Here is a 19,422-nt window from a genome sequence, read left to right on the forward strand (position 1 = left end):
ATTTTTAATAACACTAATAGGTTTCCACTGACATACAAACTGTGAGGTATCTTCTACCTTACTGAATGGGTTCATCCAAAAACTTTAATCCATTGTAATCTATCTCCACCACATATCTCTACCATCAAATGGATATTTGAATTTCCTAAAAACATGAACAATGTAAAACATTTTCTCATCATACATAGAGGAACTTATTTTTGAATCTTCGAGCTTCATGCTCACAATGTTTATAGAGAGTCTCTTTTATGTTAATAGACACCCAAACTCACTGTTAAATTCCTTTACAAATAATTATGTTGCTCTAGAAACTCAATGATCAGAATGCTTTCCAAATTTAATATCATTTTCATAGCTCTATTAGCATTCATTTTTACTAGAGAGCCAACACAAAATAAAATAACTTCAAGATGCTTTCTTATAAGAATAAAGTCCCAAATAAGTTCTAAGGTATTGCAAATAACCAACTTCGACACAAACCTAGGTTTTCTCTTGATTTACTCATTAACAATTGATAATCCGAATTTATAAATGAAGACACTGCATTAAAGCTAGACTCTCAAACTTCTTTATATTGAATGGGTCTAAAAATGTTACAAGATGTTGCAATAACAACAAGAATGTCAATGGTGGTAGAGACTATTCGACACACAATGTTTGACCCCCATTAACAAACTGCAAATCATGTAGACAAGAGTTATGTTACAATAATAATGTGACAGTTCCTGCAGTGATTGCAATAACATTCCAAAACTAACTATTCAAATCTGCAACTACTTGTAGATGATACATACTAGGCATAGCTGCAAAACATGACTTGGAAGCTCATGCACGATCTCCCAGTGAGATCTTTTCTACTAGACCAAATGGATTTCATCCCTTAGCTCATAAATTAAAAGGGGTTTTGTCCTATAGTTTGCTTAAAATCCAATGGATTTCTAAACTTAAGTGCTTAGAGCTATGTTAACTACAATTTTCGTGTGTAGATGATTACATTATGATCTTTCAAATGGATTTCTTCACTCTTGGCAGGTCCTCAATCATTTTCCTTTGACATTATCAACGTCAATGGTTCTTTCATTTTGAGTGTGCAAGGTGGAGAATAGCCCAGAAAAACCATTAAAAAGACACCCAACCTTCAAACATCACAGTAGTGATATGGTCATCTTCATCCTCGAAGGCCTTGTGTACATGTGAATCTACATCCTTTAAGTTTAAAAAATATGTTTGGGCGACATCATTTCTGAAAAGTTGCATGATCAAATTTAGCATTAATTGCACTAACGTTTCATGTTGGGAGATAGGTGAGGTGAAAAATGTAAATAGGCAGGAATGTCATGGTTTAATGGTCGGAGATTCCAAATAACACATGTCATAGATTGTGGACTTGGTAGAAGACATTTTAGAAAGGAAAAGCTTAAACCTTTGATAAGGGGAAAGAGCAGGTTTTGGTGGAAAGGTATGTTATCTTAAACCTCAACAAAATGCTTCCAAAATTTGGAACACAACCTTTCCACTTAGAGTACATGAAACCTAAGAGGTTGGGTTCATCAAATCTAGCTCATCAAAAGAGAAGGGAATTGAGCTTCTACTTTACAAATTTGAATTTAATGGAAAAAAAACATTACAAGATTGATCCACTTTCCAAGCTTTACAAGGCATTTTGAGGTTGTCAGTCCTTTAGGCATTGTGAGTAGACCATATGAGGTTTTCCTCTTGGAGAGTTTTGTGCAAGAAGTCTGCCATTTTAAATATACCATGAATTTTGTTTGTTGAAGATGGCTAAGACAAGACCTTTCAGAAATGCATGAGCAATGGCAGCCATCTCCTCCATCAAGTCAACCAATTTAAAAGGTATTATGTTCCTTAGCAGTTATTAAAAATACCTGCAAATACATATATTACCCATTGCAGTCCTCTATATCAAAGAAAAATGAAGTAGAGGAGGAAATGTATAATGTCCTTTTGGATTCAGAGGCTTGGAACATGAACTCTACAAGAAAGATGCTTGTTTTAAAGAGCAATTGTACAAAAAATCTCAACTCACACAGGAACCTAACATAAATTAATGAGCCTCAGGACCAATTGATATTGACTGAAAAGGAAGGATTGTCACCCACAAAAGTATAAATCATTTTGGGAACATGTTAAAATTGGTACTATTGTCATTGATTCTTCAACAACGATGTGACTGAAAGCATTTTCCCAGGTATGAAACCTGTCTATTGTCTCTGGAGTTTGATCATGCATTAACCTTTATAATTGATTGATATGAATTAGTTATCTGTAATTGTGGCTTGTATAAATTAGTTTGTCAAACTTCTGATTAAGGATGGGGACTGATCACAAGTTAGAGTGAAACATAATGTCTCCTCCCTAATCAATAGTCTTGACTACTCTTTTCAAGGACTATATATATGGGATATAATTGCAAGAGAACAACAATAAGAAACATACAATCAGTCTATATCTGCATCAAATATCAGACACACAAAGGCCTTTAATCCAAAATAAACTCCTTAAATCTGAATTTTAAATTTATGTCTGTGATAGACTGAACTTGCAGAGAAGGACAAAAAAATCAGTATTCAGTAAGTAAGATAACTGCAGTTTTTTATTAAGTTTACCAGTACTTTTACATGGTATCAGAGCCTTGTTAAGAAGATCAGACATAAACTTAAGAAATCTGAATACCTACACTGATAGAAGTTCTGCCACACTTATTCCATTCAAAATGACAAATCCAATCAGGTTTCAACATTGCTTTGAGGGAGCCAACAACTTCATAGCATGGAAATTAAGAATCATGATGATATTGGATGAACACAAAGTAGATTCATATGTGAAAGATAAAAGGTCAGAACCTGCTGATGAGCCTAAAAAATCCCAACAGATTGAAAATAACAAGAAAGCTATGAAATTGATAGTGGATTTTGTAAGAGACCACATAGTGCCTATTTTGGCAAAAGAGACAACTGTGTACCTTATGTAAAAATCTCCAGAGAGCACCTTTAAAGGAGAATTTGTGACTGCGTACCTTATGAGAATGTAGAATTGAGGGATCAACTATCAAACATAGGGCATGAGATAGAAAGAAAAGAATTATCCCTTATAGATATAAGTGGGTTACCAAACTCATGGGAATCATTCAAGCAAGGCATAAGTGCAAGGTCCAAACTCCCAAAGTTAGACCACCTAAGATCTGACTGCTTACAAAAAGAAGCGAGGCAGTTATGAAAAGGAATCAAACAAAAATCCATAAATAAAGACCTTGATGTTCTAAATGCCAAATATCAAAAGAAAGGAAAGAAGAACTTCACGAGGAAGAAAAATTTTAATGGAAAGGGCAAGGAAAGGAGAAATGCTTCACATGGCCAATGTTTTAGATGTGATGAATATGGACATTATGCTTCCAAATGCCTTGACAAACTTGAGAAACAAATATCCTATGCTAAAGTTAGGAAATCAAATAGAAAAGAAGATCATGAGAAGTTTCTATTCTATTTTGCACTATCAAATTATGTATCAAACAAAGTCAATACATGGGTGATTGATAGTGGGTCTTCTAGACACATCACCGGATTCCGAGAACATCTAGATGATATAGTTGAGGAAGAGGTAACCATCAAAGATGACAATGCACATCTTGTAAAAGGAGTGGGGACCTGTAACACCAAATTAAATTCTGGCATAACTATCCAACTAGAAGATGTATTGTTTGTACCAAGAATTAAAAAAAACCTACTATCCATATTTGCCATAGAAGATAATGGATATAGGTGTAAGACATGGATACTTATACAAACTCTGCACTAAGTCAAAATCAACACTCATCCATGAAACCCATGACTCTAATGAAATCTGACATAGAAGATTAGGTCATATACATTTTTGAGCTCTAATATCTATGGAAAATTAGTAATAGGACTTCCCAAACTAAACACAATCTAGAATCAAACATGTAAGGGCTATGCATTAGGGAAGAACACTAAAGGATCTTTCCAAAATAGTCTAAGCAAAACTGAAAATGTATTGGAACTGGTCCATTCAGATTTATGTGGACCCATGTCAACTCCATCAATGGGAGGATCTCTATACTATGTAATTTTTGTGGATGACTTCTCCAGAAAGACCTGGATCTACTTCCTCAGATGCAAAGAGTCAAGAGACATCATTAAGAAGTTCAAAGATTTCAAGGCCCTAATAGAAAACTCATCTGGAGAAAGTTAAAACCCTGAGAACTAATAAAGGGAAAGAATTCACTTCCAAAACCTTAAAAAATTCTATATAAATGTCAGGATTAAGAGGGGGTTTACTATACCCTGTAATCCTCAACAAAATGGGGTAGTTGAGAGGAAAAACAGGACTATTGTGGAAGCAGTGAAACCAATGATGTATGAACAAAATCTTGACACTTTGTTTTGGGTAGAAGTGTCTAGAATATCTGTCTACATACAAAATAGATGTTCTCACTTACATCTTGACAATAAGACACCAGAAGAGGCCTTTACTAGGATAAAACCTGACATTAGACACCTTAGGATATTTGGATGTCTTGCATATATACATGTACCTAAAGAGAAAAGGACAAAATTAGAGCCTTCTAGTAGAAAAGGGATTTTTGTAGGTTACAGTGAAACTTCTAAAGGATGTAGAACTTACTTACTAGATCAAGGACAAGTAGAGCTATGTAGAGATGTCACTTTTGAGGAAGACATTGCATTCAAAAGGTCAAAGGGCTTAGATCAATTAGAAATTCAAGACTCTATTGAGAACATGGAGGAAGATCCTAACTCTGAGACTTAGAGGGAGAAATCAAAAGAAAACCCAAATGAAAACTATACATGGAGGAAGATCCTAACTTAGAGACTCGGAGGGAGCAATCAGAAGAAAACCCAAATGAAAACCATACTAAAATTGAGATTTAGAGGGAGTAAAATCGTAATAAGAGGAAACAACCACTTTGGGCTAGAAAAGTTGTTGAGGAAGCATAAAACTTTGTTTCACCAAAAGGCACTTTCAGAGAGAGTAAGAGGCCAAATATTTTATCAAACTATGTAGCACTAATGAATGAGATTTCAAATTTAGAACCTACTAGTGTAACTCAAGCTCTTAAACACGAAGAATGGAAAGATGCCTTTACAGAAGAGTATAAATCAATTCTAGAAAATGATGTGTAGGATATTTTACCTAGACCTAAAGGGACATCTATTGTTTCCTCTAAATGGCTTTTCAAAATTAAATGTGTTGTAGATGGCAGTATAGAGAAACATAAGGCACGTTTTGTTGCAAGAGGTTTCTCATAGAAGGAGGGAATTGATTATGAGGAGACATTTTGCACCAGTTGCCAGATATAAATTTGTTAGAACAGTTTTAGCCATTGTTGCAACAAAGGGTTTGAAGGTACACCAAATGGATGTAAAGACAACATTTTTGAATGGGACTGTCAAAGAGGAAGTCTATCTAGAACAACTCGATGAATTTGTGATTTATGATGCAACATCCCATGTATGCAAATTGAAGAAAGCCATGTATGGGCTTAAACAGACACCTAGAGCCTGATATAAGAGAACTGACAAATACCATATAGGAATAGGTTTCTGTAAAAATGAAACTGATGTAAAGACGACATTTTTGAATGGAACTATTGAAGAGGAAGTCTATCTAGAACAACCTGATGAATTTGTGATTTATGATGCAACATCCCATGTATGCAAATTGAAGAAAGTCCTGTATTGGCTTGAAGAGACTCCTAGAGACTGATATGAGAGAACTGACAAATACCTTATAGGAATAGGTTTCTATAAAATTGAAGCTGATCTAAATCTCTATTTCAAAGTTATTAAACGTGACATGTTGATATTAATTCTATACCATGATGGCCTGTTGATCACAGGAGAAGTTCACCTAATTGCTCAATGCAAGAAGGAGTTGGCCTCAGAATTTGATATGAAGGATCTAGGTTTACTATACTACTTTCTGAAATTGGAAGTCAAGAAGAAACCTGATGGTATCCTACTCATTCTAGGAAAATATACTGTTGACATTCTAAAAATGTTTAGAATGCCGAATTGTAGGCCTATGTCCACACTGATGGAAACAAACCTACATAAGTTGAAGGAAGCAGCAACTAAATCCAGATTTGCAAATCCTACTCTATATAGACAAATCATTGGATCCCTAATGTACTTGGTTAACACACGACCTGACATTTTCTATGCAGTGAATGTCTTGAGTCAATTTATGTGTGAACCATGTGAAATACACCTTGTTACTATTAAACACATTTTGAGGTACCTACAAGGTACTATTGGATATGGACTCAAATATAAGAATGTTGATCTAGAATTACATGGATAGTTAGATTTAGATTGGGCAGGAAGTGTGATTGATCGTAAGAGCATGTCTAGATGTTTTAGTTTGGGATCAACCATGATCTCTTGGATAAGCAAGAAGCATTCTTCTATAGCACACAAAGTTCTATTGATGTCGAATACATTGTAACCATCTTGGAAGCTAGAGAAACAATATGGCTTCAAAAATTGATCATAGGACTGTTTGGAAAGTCCTTGAAACCTACTACTATTCATTGTGACAATCAAAGTTGCATTAAGCTCTCACTCTTAATCCTATTTTCCAGGATCGATCCAAGCATATAGAAATCCCTTAGCACTACTTGAGGGATATGGTTGAAAGGAAAGCGATTCAGTTGGAATATATTTGTACAAATGATCAAACAACAGATATCCTCACCAAACCTCTTTCTAGAGTTAAGGCGGAGCACCTCAGAAAGAAATTTGGTATGATTGAAATGTAAATTTATTGAGACCTAATTTCAAAATACGTTCTTTTCTACTAATATATTTTTTAAAGACGTTTAATGTGTAAACTCTTTTGTCATATGTGTGACTTAATGATTTTATGGGTCTCACCTATGTATATTACGGAAAGGTGACAATCTTTCTAATAATGTACACTTGTATTTAATATTGTAAGGTGACAACTTGTATGTACAATGTCTATTATCATGCTGACTTGATAGTTAAATCTCTTAGACAAATTGATTGATATCATATTGACTTGATATCCATTGCAAATTAGTTTGTTCTTAATGAGAAAATCCTGGTGAACATTGACATATTGTCTGTGGACATGCCATGACATGCTATGGTAGACATCATGCGATGTGATGTCAATGCACATACCATAAACATGATATACAAGTATCATGCTGAATTGATATATTGTATACTCCTTGATATCACATGCCAGGTGATATCTAAATCCTTTCATACCTAATTTCCTTCCCTAGCTAAGAGGGAATGTTAAAATTGGTAGCATCGGTCAAGACGAGAGAATGTTAAATCTAATGACCTTACTATTGTGGATAATTATTGTGTAGCCGACAGGATGTATGTCATTGGTAAATACTATGTAGCTAATGGGCCCTTCGGGAAGGTTCTTGTTATGTAGCCAATGGCCCTTCGGGAAGAGGGAGTGTTAAAATTGGTAGCATCGGTCAAGACGAGAGAATGTTAAATCTAATGACCTTACTATTGTCGATAATTATTGTGTAGCCGACAGGATGTATGTCATTGGTAAATACTATGTAGCTAATGGGCCCTTCGGGAAGGTTCTTGTTATGTAGCCAACGGCCCTTCGGGAAGGTTCTTAAGAAAGTATATATGCATCATCAAGGATCATTGTAATCATCATCAAAAGCATAATGTAATGTCTTTGGGATATGCGAGTAATAAAAGGAGTATTGCTGTTCTTGTCTATTGTCTATGTGTATTAATATATTTAACCCATACAGTAAACACTTACTAGATTTACCATCATTGATCCTTCAACAACGATATGATTGAAAGCATTTTCCTAGGTATCAAACATGTCTATTATCTTTGGAGTTTGATCATGCATTAACCTTTATAATTGATCGATCTACATTAGTTGTCTCTAATCATGGCTTGTATAAAATAGTTTGTCAAAATTCTGATTAAGGATCAGGACTAATCACAGGTTAGAGTGAAACATCATGTCTCCTCCCTAATCAATACTCATGACTGCTCTTTTCAAGGGTTATATATGAGATACAATTGCAAGAGATAGACAATAGGAAACATACAATCGTTCTATATCTACATCAAATATCAGAGACAAAAAGGCCTTAAATCCAAAATAAACTCCTATAATCTGAATATCAAATTTATGACTGATCGATTGAACTTGCAGAGAAGGACGACAAAATCAGTATTTAGTAAGTAAGAAACTGCAATCTTTATTAGGTTTACCAGTATTTTTACAGAATAAATCAGCAAACTAGAGGAATAAGACTTTTTTGTAAAAATTGGTAAATAAATAATAAAATTTGGATCTGCAAAAAAATGAAAAAATGATAAAAAAAAATAGTCAAGAACCTTTCTTTAAACTAAAGGACATTTCCATATATAGATGATAAAGGACTTAGCATTCATTGCATCATCAATGTGATGCTGATAGAGGTGACACATTGGGGCTTTCTAGGAGGTCACTTCTCCTTTTACTACTCTAGTAGAAGCATGCTTAACCATGGAGTTTCCTCTAAGGTTAAGCCCACTTTCTTGCAACCCCATTTGCAAAACCTTCAGAAAATGTTGTTCTTTACGAACCATTCATTAGAAAGGCCCTTAAGCACATCAGTTAAGAAGTAGAAGATATTTTCCACAACAAGTTCAATTGTGATATTTCTATTAGGATTCATCTGTGTAGTTTTTGAGTGAAACTCATTGAGTCAAGTTTCATTAGTAGTGCAACTACATATTCCCAAGAGGTCACCCATCCTAGTATTACTCTAACTCACGCACACTTAACCAAAGAGTTTCCTCCAAGGTTAAGCCCACTTTTCTTCCAACCCAATTGACAAAACCTTCAGCAAGCATTGTGCCTATTCAACTATTCATCGATAAGGAGGAGATATTTTCCATAACAAGCCAAATTGTGATATTTATATAATTCTATTAGGATTCATCTATGTAGCTTTTGAGTCGAACTCGTTGACCCAAGTTTCATGAGTAGTGGTTCTGTTTGTAACTGCCTATCTCCCATAGTCCTTGTCAACTCTGCAATACTTTAGAAGTTTACAAAAATTTTAAGGCAACTTTCTGAGTTGTATCTTCAACATCACATGTTTATTTCATAGAGAATTAAATTAAAATATTGCAGGTGTTCCCATCAGTGTTTCTTTTAAAGTTTTTTCTAGTTTCTCTTAATTTTTTTTATTGATTAACCATTTCTTTTGGCTAATTAATGTCTTGATAAATCACAAAAGAGGATCAAAAGTTGTTGACCAAAAAATCTCAACTTTTTGGGGATTGAATCACTATTAATGTGCGCTCTTGACCAATCATGTACAATTGTGAAAATTTGTCATTTTTTGCTTCTATGTTATTAATATATATTAATAGTCAATAATAAAAAAAAATTGCAACTACATAATATTAGTTATAAACTTAGGGGTTCATTGCTTCCCCATTATAGGAAATCTATATTAGCACATATTGATTCTAATTTGTAAATTAGTGTATAATATCAATTATACAGTTGATCTCATCAAAATCCATGGGGAAGGGCATTCAAAGAGCTCAGGTTATATTGAAATCTTGATTTAAAAAAAAGTTATTAGTTGACACTGTCTCATACCCACAACCATAGTTCAAAATCTCATTCTCTGCCACTTATCAGTGAGACAAGAAATAAATTTCTCAACAAATATAGAAAGATAAATTGGCAACTTCTTGAGAAAATATTGGAAATTTCAAAAATGAGTTAAATTTAATTAGAAATGCATTTTTTTTTGCAACATTCAATAAGGATATGCATGAAATGAGTCAATAAATGAGTAAACAAACCAAGCAAGCCGATTTAGATATATATAAATGCAATATGTAACAAAATTGTATCATCATGTAAAAGTGTCAATTTGTGGCAGCCATATTTAGAGACTCTGAATATGAAAGAAAACTAGAAATAGCAAATTGTGTTTTTAAACAGATAAGCAAATACAAATGTTAAATACAATATGAAACTAAACTACATCTTCCTCTTCCCCTTCCCACTAAAAAGAAAAATAATTTAGAAAACTTATGAATTTGGAATTGCTTGAAAAATCTCTTTGAATCCACTTGTAACTGATCTACAAGGTTGCCAAAGACTACTCCAAAACCTTTTCGCTCTCCTCCAAACACTCAAAATTAAAAAATAAACAATGAATGGGCAAATTTTTGGGCATCTCAGTTTTACTATGTCACCCAAGAGAAGTCGCTGAGGTATTGTGAGAAGTTTAAGATTTATCATAGAGAAGTGGGCAACTTATTTGTAATGTCCTCATTTTTGTCGGCATCAGAATTTGAGAGATTAGCCTATTATTGAGATCCTCGTAGGCTAATTATTATGAATAGAGGGTCTTCTGTGGCAGTGGCTTGGCTTGGGAGGGTGTAACAACCCATTTTCCGAGGTCTTAATTAACAACTAACATATCAAAGAATTACAGATATTACTTCATTTTCATACGAAGACAGTTAAATTAGTTTCATTCATATGAAAGAGATTGACGGTTAAAATCAGTTAAACAAAATTTATTAAGAACTTAAAACACCATCAATGAATTTACTATAGAAATTAAAATCCACATACCATGGAATTTGAACCAAGAAATAATTGTAGGGATGCTTTTGCAACCAACTAGGTTAGTCCATAAATACCACTATAACAATATCAAATAACAACTACCATCCAATACCGCTATATCAAATTCACATGATGATTACCATTAAATACCACTGTATAAAATTAGGGCATCACATACTACTGAATCAATTACGGCATCGATTACCATTGGATCATTTAGGGCTTCAGATACCACTATATCACTTAGGGCTTCAGTTACCATTGGATCATTTAGGGCATCCGATACCACTGTATCAATTAGGGCTTCAGATACCACTGAATCAATTAGGGCTTCAGATACCACTATATCATATAGGGCTTCAAATACCACTAGATCAATTAGGGCTTCAGATACCACTGTATCATTCCTTTCCTTCTAATTTCTTAACTATGGCAATAACTTAAGATTAGAAGATATGCTCATATTCAATATTCATATAAATGAAAGACTAAAATAACAATCGATAAATCTATCTCTTGCAACTAAGTGTAAAATAACTGTAATGATGATATAACTCAATTAATCTTACCTTAGTTTGCATATACATCATAAAAGTAAAAATACTTGTTTCCGGCAACCAATCGAATGTATAACTTATCTTTGTCTGTTGTACGTCTGACAACTTGGGAAGAGGTGAAACATTGTTAGGGGTTTAACCACCCAACCTCAAACCTTAACTTATCCCCCACACAATCTCTAATGAGAAAGGCCCTCCCTACTCCGAATAGACAGGGATCATATTGTCATTTGCTGAGCATCCTAGTATTTAACCACACCACTTGACTTGACAACAGGAGATTACAATATCATGATCATGCATGAGCTATTAAATGATATTATTCTAGATTTAATGTATCATATCTAAGTTTCATTTAACTCATTGAAAACTCCATCTCACCTCTTCATCCTTTTCCATGGCTATACAGTTGGTGAATCTTAGATGCTTCAATCTCAGAGCAATCGGCTCTGTCTGTTGATCCTCAACTAAATTATAAAAACAAAATATTTTTCAGCGTATCACAATCTATGATTTGAAAAAGATATTCTTAAAGATTGCACAATTTATTATATAATTCTAATCTCCATTGGCATAATGATTTATGTATTCATTTTATGGTTTCTTGGTTTTCATTTGCCATGAACAAGTCTACTTAAAAGAGAATCAATTCTGTAGTATCAAACAAGATATCAACAAGTTATCATCATGATATATACTGTAGTTTACTGCTATGAAATTCGATGTTATTGTACCTTTTATACAAGGAAATCAAATTGGAAAATATTGTTTCTGGGGGTTTGGAACTTCTGAGGAATCTGCTCTATGCATAAATTCTAAAAGGATTCATTTATTAGTAAATCTTATCACAAACTGTGACTTGGAAGAATATATTCTTGAGATCAATAGAAAATATTATTGAATTCTGATTTCCAAACAGAATATTTCGTTCATGTTTTATTGCATTAGAAAGATCTCTCTTAAGAGGTTCTATTCGACTTTATCTATGATGATTCTGATTGTTATGAAAGTTAAAATAAATCAATAATGACTGTCATGGAACATCCAACAAGGTTTATAACTTAACGTGCGTGAAATCTGAAAAGGAAAGAAGTCTTCGAGCCTAGTCGGCTGCTATGGAAATCTATTTTAAAACATTAGAATAACACAATCTGGAATGATTAACATATGACCTGGTATAAATTTGGAACTATCTGAAGTTTGCAAGTCAATTGGTAATCAGCTCCTCTCCAGTTGCTTGTAGATGTCACCACAATGTAAAAAGACTTAAACCCTCAGCAAGAAGACCATTTATGGCTAAGAGAAATAGAATGGCACTGCTATGAATTGGGAAAAGGTTTTAATGTTCTTGCAGATATTTGGCAGACGTGTAGTAGAGTATTAATGGTAAATGGAGCCGCCATAAGTAAGGAAAGAATTGCGATTTAAAAAGAAACAGGAATGAGAGTTCTTGCGTCCTTTTTGTTCCCCAACTCAAGATATAAAAAGGTCTTAAAAGGACTCTTTGGCTTTTGTAACTTAAAGATTACTTGTCAATATAATACGCCAAGTGTTTAATCGATTATAAACAAGGGAAGGATAAAGATGGAAAAAGAGTTGGAAGGTTATAAATTGAATATTGTTATAATTCAAATGTTATTATATCTTGAATATTATTATAATCTTATATTTATATATGTACATGTAAATATATTAATGGGGTGACATCACTTTATTAAATTGTTATAATATAATGGTGCCATTTCATTTTTATATCTATATGTATGTATATAGATATATCAAATATAATAAGGTGAAAGATCATATTAAATCCTTTGATGTACGTTTTATATTTTATCCCAATTATTTATGTTTCTCAAATTATTTATTTAAATAGCTCATACGGGTCCCACAGATGTATCCTGTTTCAAGTGGCTAGATCCTCAATCCATCTGCCTAGTGATGGTGATGCTCTTGTGCCTAATTCTTTTCTGACAATGCTTCCACCCCTTCGACGTGTTTCCTACAAGGAAATTCTCCGTAATTAAATCAAGTTATAAATAATCATAACGGCTAGCTGCCTTTTCAATTCCTTGAATTTGTGATAAATAATCAACTAGCATGTTATCTTCACATGAAATTATAACGACTAACCATTTTATCATTTCACAGGATTATAACCAAATTTAACTGTGAACTGACTTCATGTGAACCTCAACAACTATATTTCAAATTAGGTCAAAAATTGGGATGTAACAGAGTGTCTTATCTTCTCGACAATTCAATAAGCTACTGGCTGGGCTTCGTTTGGGCTTCGTTTGGTGTACTTACTATTTGTGGTAACTGAGGTGTTGATTGAGATGGACCCTTTCTATTTTTGGAAAGTGCTTTTGATCACATGGAGAAATAATAGGTATGACTCCTATTTTAGACGACATATTTAAATGACGAATATTTTGGGAGTTATTATATTTTTAGTGGCCAAATTATTATTAATTATTAAACGGCTTATTATAAAGTTATAACTTAACTTTATAATTTCACTCAAGTTAAGAGTTATCATTAGAAAGTGTCATTTATTAATTAGTTAAGCCAAGTCAAGTGAAAGAATCTAGAAGAAGCTTCTAATTAATGTTGTGTGGTGAAGCTTCTTGAGTGAAGTTACATTTTGGCAACAAAAGGGAATTTGGAGGTTATAAATACAAGCCCATTTGTTGAGAAAAGCATGCTTGAATATTTATTTGCTTTTTTTGCTTTTGTGGCTTTTCTTGAGTTTTGATTTTTGTGACCTTACTGAAGTATAAGGGTCTGAATTCTGAGTTGTTTCATTGGATCTACAGCTGAAATATTGCAAACTTAAATATGAGATTTTGTTTTGAGTTAGCATTGGCAATTGTGCTAAGGTATACAATTGGCCATTTCTCCTATTGTTTTATTGTAGCTAAGGAGAGTTCTGTGTTGAAGAATTTCATTGGCACTGTGAAAAATCATTAAATTTGTACTTGCATTTTCTATTCGAAGGGATTGGCTGATTATTGAAGTCTACAGGCAGTGTTTGGTTAGATAACTTTCAGATTTGTAGAATTGGGAGGCTTTGATTCATTTGGCTATGCTAAGATTAGAATTTGAAGAGATTGTTATTCATCCTGGCATTACATTCCATACTGCGTTTGATGAGGAAGCTGCTTAGTTATTGTATATTCATTTCCATATTTATTCTGTCTACCTGGCATTACATTCCATGCTGCGTTTGATGAGGAAGTTGGTTAGTTATTGTATATTCATTTCCATATTTATTGTGTCTACCTGCAACACTATTGTGTCATGTCCAATGAATGAAATTGTGCTAAGGCATTTAATAAAGTGGGAAGTTGCTCATTAATTGTTTCCTAATATTCTGATATCAATTTCCTGTCAATTTTTGAATGTATCAAATTATTGAAAGAGTGGAGAATCAATTCTCATATTGGTATTATATATAGTTATGTGCATCTCCATCTCCAATTCATATGCTTGAGTTTCGAGTTCACTTGCCAAGTGTTTGACGAATTGTCAAACATTTGAATAATTGATTTATTTTGGAGTTATAACCAGCTAGGGTTATTACATTATTGGTGAGAATTTAAGGTCTTTTCGGCTTGAATGTCTTGCAAGAAAACCATAAGTTTTCTCATTTTGCAAATGTTTTTACGAGAAGCAGAGATATCTTCCACTTCTCAAAGAGATATTAATCTATGCCCCCAACAATTTTAGATGATTGAAGCCATTTCAAATTTTGTTGATGATCATCATCTCTTCTCTTGCTCCTCTAATTAGGGTTTTTCAGAGGTTTAAAAGAAAACTAAATGGGCAAAATGACAAAAAAATTTCGAAGCCAATTCCTCGTTGACTTCAGTTTTGTCCTGGAATCAACCCTTTCCTAAGTGATTTGTTAATTTCGTGATTTTTTTGTAGGTTTTTGAAATGATTTTTTACAATTTTTTTGCCACTATTTAAGGATTTTAATGTGCTTTAAATGTAAAAAAGGTCATTGGAAATCAGGACAACAAGTTCTAAATGAATTGGATTTTTTAGGGAAAAAATCAACAAGCTCTAGGATTTAGGATTAATTAGTTATAATCAGGGCTCTTTGCAGAATTTTGCTTCTACAATTGTAAACAAGTATAGAGCACAATATTTTAATATTATATAAAAATAAAGGGATAAAAATTACACAAGTTAAATCTCTCTATATAGAGAATGAAGAATGAAACTATGTGAAAGGATAAACATGACATGATTGCCTAACGCAAAAAAATTGTGAACTTAAAAAAAGAGGAAAAAAACTTGCCATCAAGGTGGCTTTATTACAAGTGTAAGCCTTAACTTCTAGTAATTAGTAAATATTATTGTAAATATTGACAATTATTAGAGTAAATGCCATTACTACCTACTATCACTTGGAATCTCAACATTTTGGATCATTCTTGTACTTCATCATTGCATGTGGGCCTTCAACTTCATCCATTGTAGCAACCAAAAATATCACAATTGGCCTAAAAAGTTTTTGCATAGAGGCACTAAATAACTCACAAAACCTTTGATAAAAAATTTTCCCATGGTTTTCAACCACTGGAAAAGTTGTCTAAAATCTTCACATAAAAAAAACTTGAGTAATTGGCTGCAATCTGACATTATAGAATCAGTAAGAAACAAATATACTGGACTATATCTATATTTCCCTTTTGAAATAGGATTTAATGATAAAAAATAATAATAAATCTTAAAATGAAAACAGTGAAGTCTAAAAAACGTTCCTAAAAAGCACCTGAAAGTGGAAAGATCAGAAAAGTGCGAAAAATGATCATGTTCAGAAACATTTCTACAAGGGCATGAAGAGACATGAAAAGGAACCCAAAATACAATAGGGTATAAAAATTCACTTAGTATGTGAAAATTCCTTGATCCCATCCCATCAAAGCCTAAAATGGAAAATCATGAAAAATAGGTAAGTGTTGGTCCAAGAAGGTGAAAGCAATGAGGAAATTGGCCAAGTATGGAAGAATTTCCTCTACATGCCTAACATATCCCCAAATGGGAAGGATATAAATCAAATGAGAAGATGTGAGAATTCTTGGAAAATCTTTGTTCCAGTACCAATTGATAATTTTTTTGGAAAATAGCCGTGGAAGAGAACACTAATGCAAGTGTACTAAGTATTGAAATTGGGTTAAGTCTGATTTTTTTTTAGGACCTTCTAAAGTCTAGAATCTCCATTATAATTCTTAGATATCTGAAATTACTCTCAAACATCTTGATAGTATTTATAAAAAGCATAAATTATAAGAAAATTCACTTAAATGATATATTTTATAAGCAAAGAAATTTGAAAAATAACTGTCATGAACAAAATCTTCCACAATTGTGCCCAAGTGACAAATACCTCCATAGTCATGGATTTCTGCCCATACAAAATCCTTCATCGTCAAGAAATTGCATCCTTATAGGAATCGTACCCAATTATCAAAATCCTCCATAGTTAGGGAAATCTGCTATTGCCAAGGAATCACACTCAAGTATTAAAGTCCTCCACTACCAAGGGATTGCACCCAAGTGACAAAGTGCAACCAATAATTCAAGTGGCATGAAAAATAATAAATTTGGCTGACTATGGAAAGGAATTTTTTTTTCAAAAGGAATGCTGAACTTACTATTTTTGAAAGTTTCTTTAAGTCTATTTTTAATAAATTTCACTACATCTAAGATTGGCCTTATTTTGACTTTCCAACTACTATTTTTAGTAGTAATTTTTTTAGAAAGTCTAATTTTGGTAATTTTTTTTGCATCCTAGATTGGCTTTATTTTTCCCTCGAAACAACTTTATATTTTTAGTTTGTCTATCTTTGGTAGGTCTACTTGGCAATGCGTGAGTTCTAGCTGATAAAGAGACAAAAGTGTTAAGTTTTGCCCCAAAAATAGGATAAACAGCAATAAGGAAAAGCAAAACAGGTACAAAAGAGAAGACATTATCTTGGGAAAACCCTTCCATTTGAAGGGGAAAACCCAGCCACACCATGAAAAAATCTCTTTTATTCATAATAAGATATTCAAGTACAAAGCTTCTACTTGATTGCATTACAACACACCAAGAAATCACATAAATTGTTTGAATTGAGACTCTTCATCTTACGCATGAAGGTCTCTTTAAATTTTCAAATACAAAACTCTTCATATTTCCAAATATTCAACACTTCATATTTCCATACACATGCCTCTTCTCATGGTGCATGCCACACATCTGTGTATAATATAATTTCAAATATTATTACAAAAAGTCTTCTTCAGCTGACGATGACCATAACAGTCATAACTAACATAAAAATTAGAGATAAAGATTTCTATTTTTGCTACAATCTTCAACACCTTCTTTTCGAAACAGAGAGATCTTTAGTGAGGTAGTCACACATAGCTACAACCAAAGATAATAAATTCACAAACACATGTTATCTCAACATAACATAATTAACCATAATTAATTCATAAGCACATAAAATTAAAGTCATGGAGTCACACACATGACGTTCACCATGCCTATTCGACGAGGGTGATCCACCATACCTACTCACAAATGGTGGAATGAGGAATTTCACCTCATACTTCTCCTAGAGGAGAATACATTTCCACAATGCCTACTTGCAGAGGGGGGTTGACCATACCTACTCGCAGAGGATGGAAAGAGGGCTTTCACCTCAAACATCTCCCAGAGAAGAATGTGTCTCCACCATGCCTTCTTGGAGAGGGTGGTCCACCATACCTACTCGTAGATGATGGAACAAGGGCTTTCACCTCAAACTTCTCCCAAAGAAGAATGCATTAATAACTAAGATTTACTCTTAATAGAGCCTTCCTCTCAGTAGGGACAACTTTACTTATGATAATAAGGGAATCGATTCCAATTTTTTTACTATGACATAATCTTGAAGAGGGTTAGACATCTCCCTCTATCACATAACCTCCCTATAAAGTTGAATATACTTCTTTTTAATTTTTTGAATTATCAGTTTAGTTTCATGACTTTTACATATAATCTCACTCTTCTTGATGCTTCCTGCAACCAAGAGAGATTAATAAAAAGTTATCAATCAAAATAGATATATAGAGATCAATGCAAAATGCATAAACTAACAATTATAGAATACTTATCTCTACACATATCATATGATGTAGTCATGTCAACCAAATCTCCAAGTTCCATTAACCATTTTTTTGGACATTCAAGGAGCCACAAGTATTAGCTATTGAAACTACTTTAGAGCTAATTTCCTCCAATCTTTGGACCTTATCAGATAACTGAGGAGAATGAAGCCTTTCAGGTTCTACACCAGTGCCTTGTTCATAGATAGTGCATTTGAAATTGGAACATTTGCAAGAGAAAATTTCCATTTACCTAGGCTTGACCTTCCAACAAAAAAATTTATTCAAATAGTCACAACATATATATACTAGAAGTCTTTTGCAAAGTTGAATATCCTTGATACGATATAAATTGAATAATGCTAGTTGAGCCTTTCTATATCCTGAGAAGAGGAAATCATCCAATGTTACTACACACCTCATTTGCCAATAGGAGAAACACTGGTCACAATAGATAAAATCGCATAACCTGAAACAAAATCAATATCTTTGAATGCATAAAGTGGAGATAGTTGCTTCATAGCAATAGACTTTTATCAGATGCTAAAATATAAGCAAATTTGATACTATTATCAAGAACATGCAAGAAAATGTACTTATAATAAACAACTATAACCCTGAAATAAAGGCATCTTAATCTCAAACCTTGCAAAATTATGTGTGAAAGAGATAAATTCCAAAATTTATATATCAATCTTTTTGAGATCCTTGTTGATAGAAGTCACTCAAATTAGTGAGGAGTCTATACTTAGACTATGGAAACATGTGCTGAAGCTAAATCCATGCGATATATTCCAGTTGTTGTGCGCAATATAGACTCAAGATGCCTAGAACAGAGACTCAGAAAGCTTTATACCAAGGTAGCAAATCTCGTGTCAAGGTACTGAAGAAAATAAGCATTATTTAATCTCATGCCTTCTCAATACTTCAGTCCCATATGTAACTATAATACTCAGGCCCTAAGATACCAATTCTTTTGGTATAGGCTAGGCTTTCGCGTCCAATGTGGACAGATTCTAGGTGTGTTCGAAAGCCATGTGGAAGC

At 33.3% G+C, this 19,422-nt stretch overlaps 1 protein-coding gene across 2 annotated transcripts in view; it reads left to right on the forward strand.

The window, feature by feature from the left end:
• LOC149561630 (glutamate--glyoxylate aminotransferase 2-like) overlaps positions 1 to 19,422 on the forward strand; it is a 108,582-nt gene that overhangs the window by 16,799 nt on the left and 72,361 nt on the right. The window lies entirely within an intron of this gene.

This window comes from Cupressus sempervirens, chromosome 4, assembly GCF_028749045.1.
Source record: "Cupressus sempervirens isolate cs-2001-9-10 chromosome 4, ASM2874904v1, whole genome shotgun sequence".
In the NCBI taxonomy this organism is placed as follows: domain Eukaryota; kingdom Viridiplantae; phylum Streptophyta; class Pinopsida; order Cupressales; family Cupressaceae; genus Cupressus; species Cupressus sempervirens.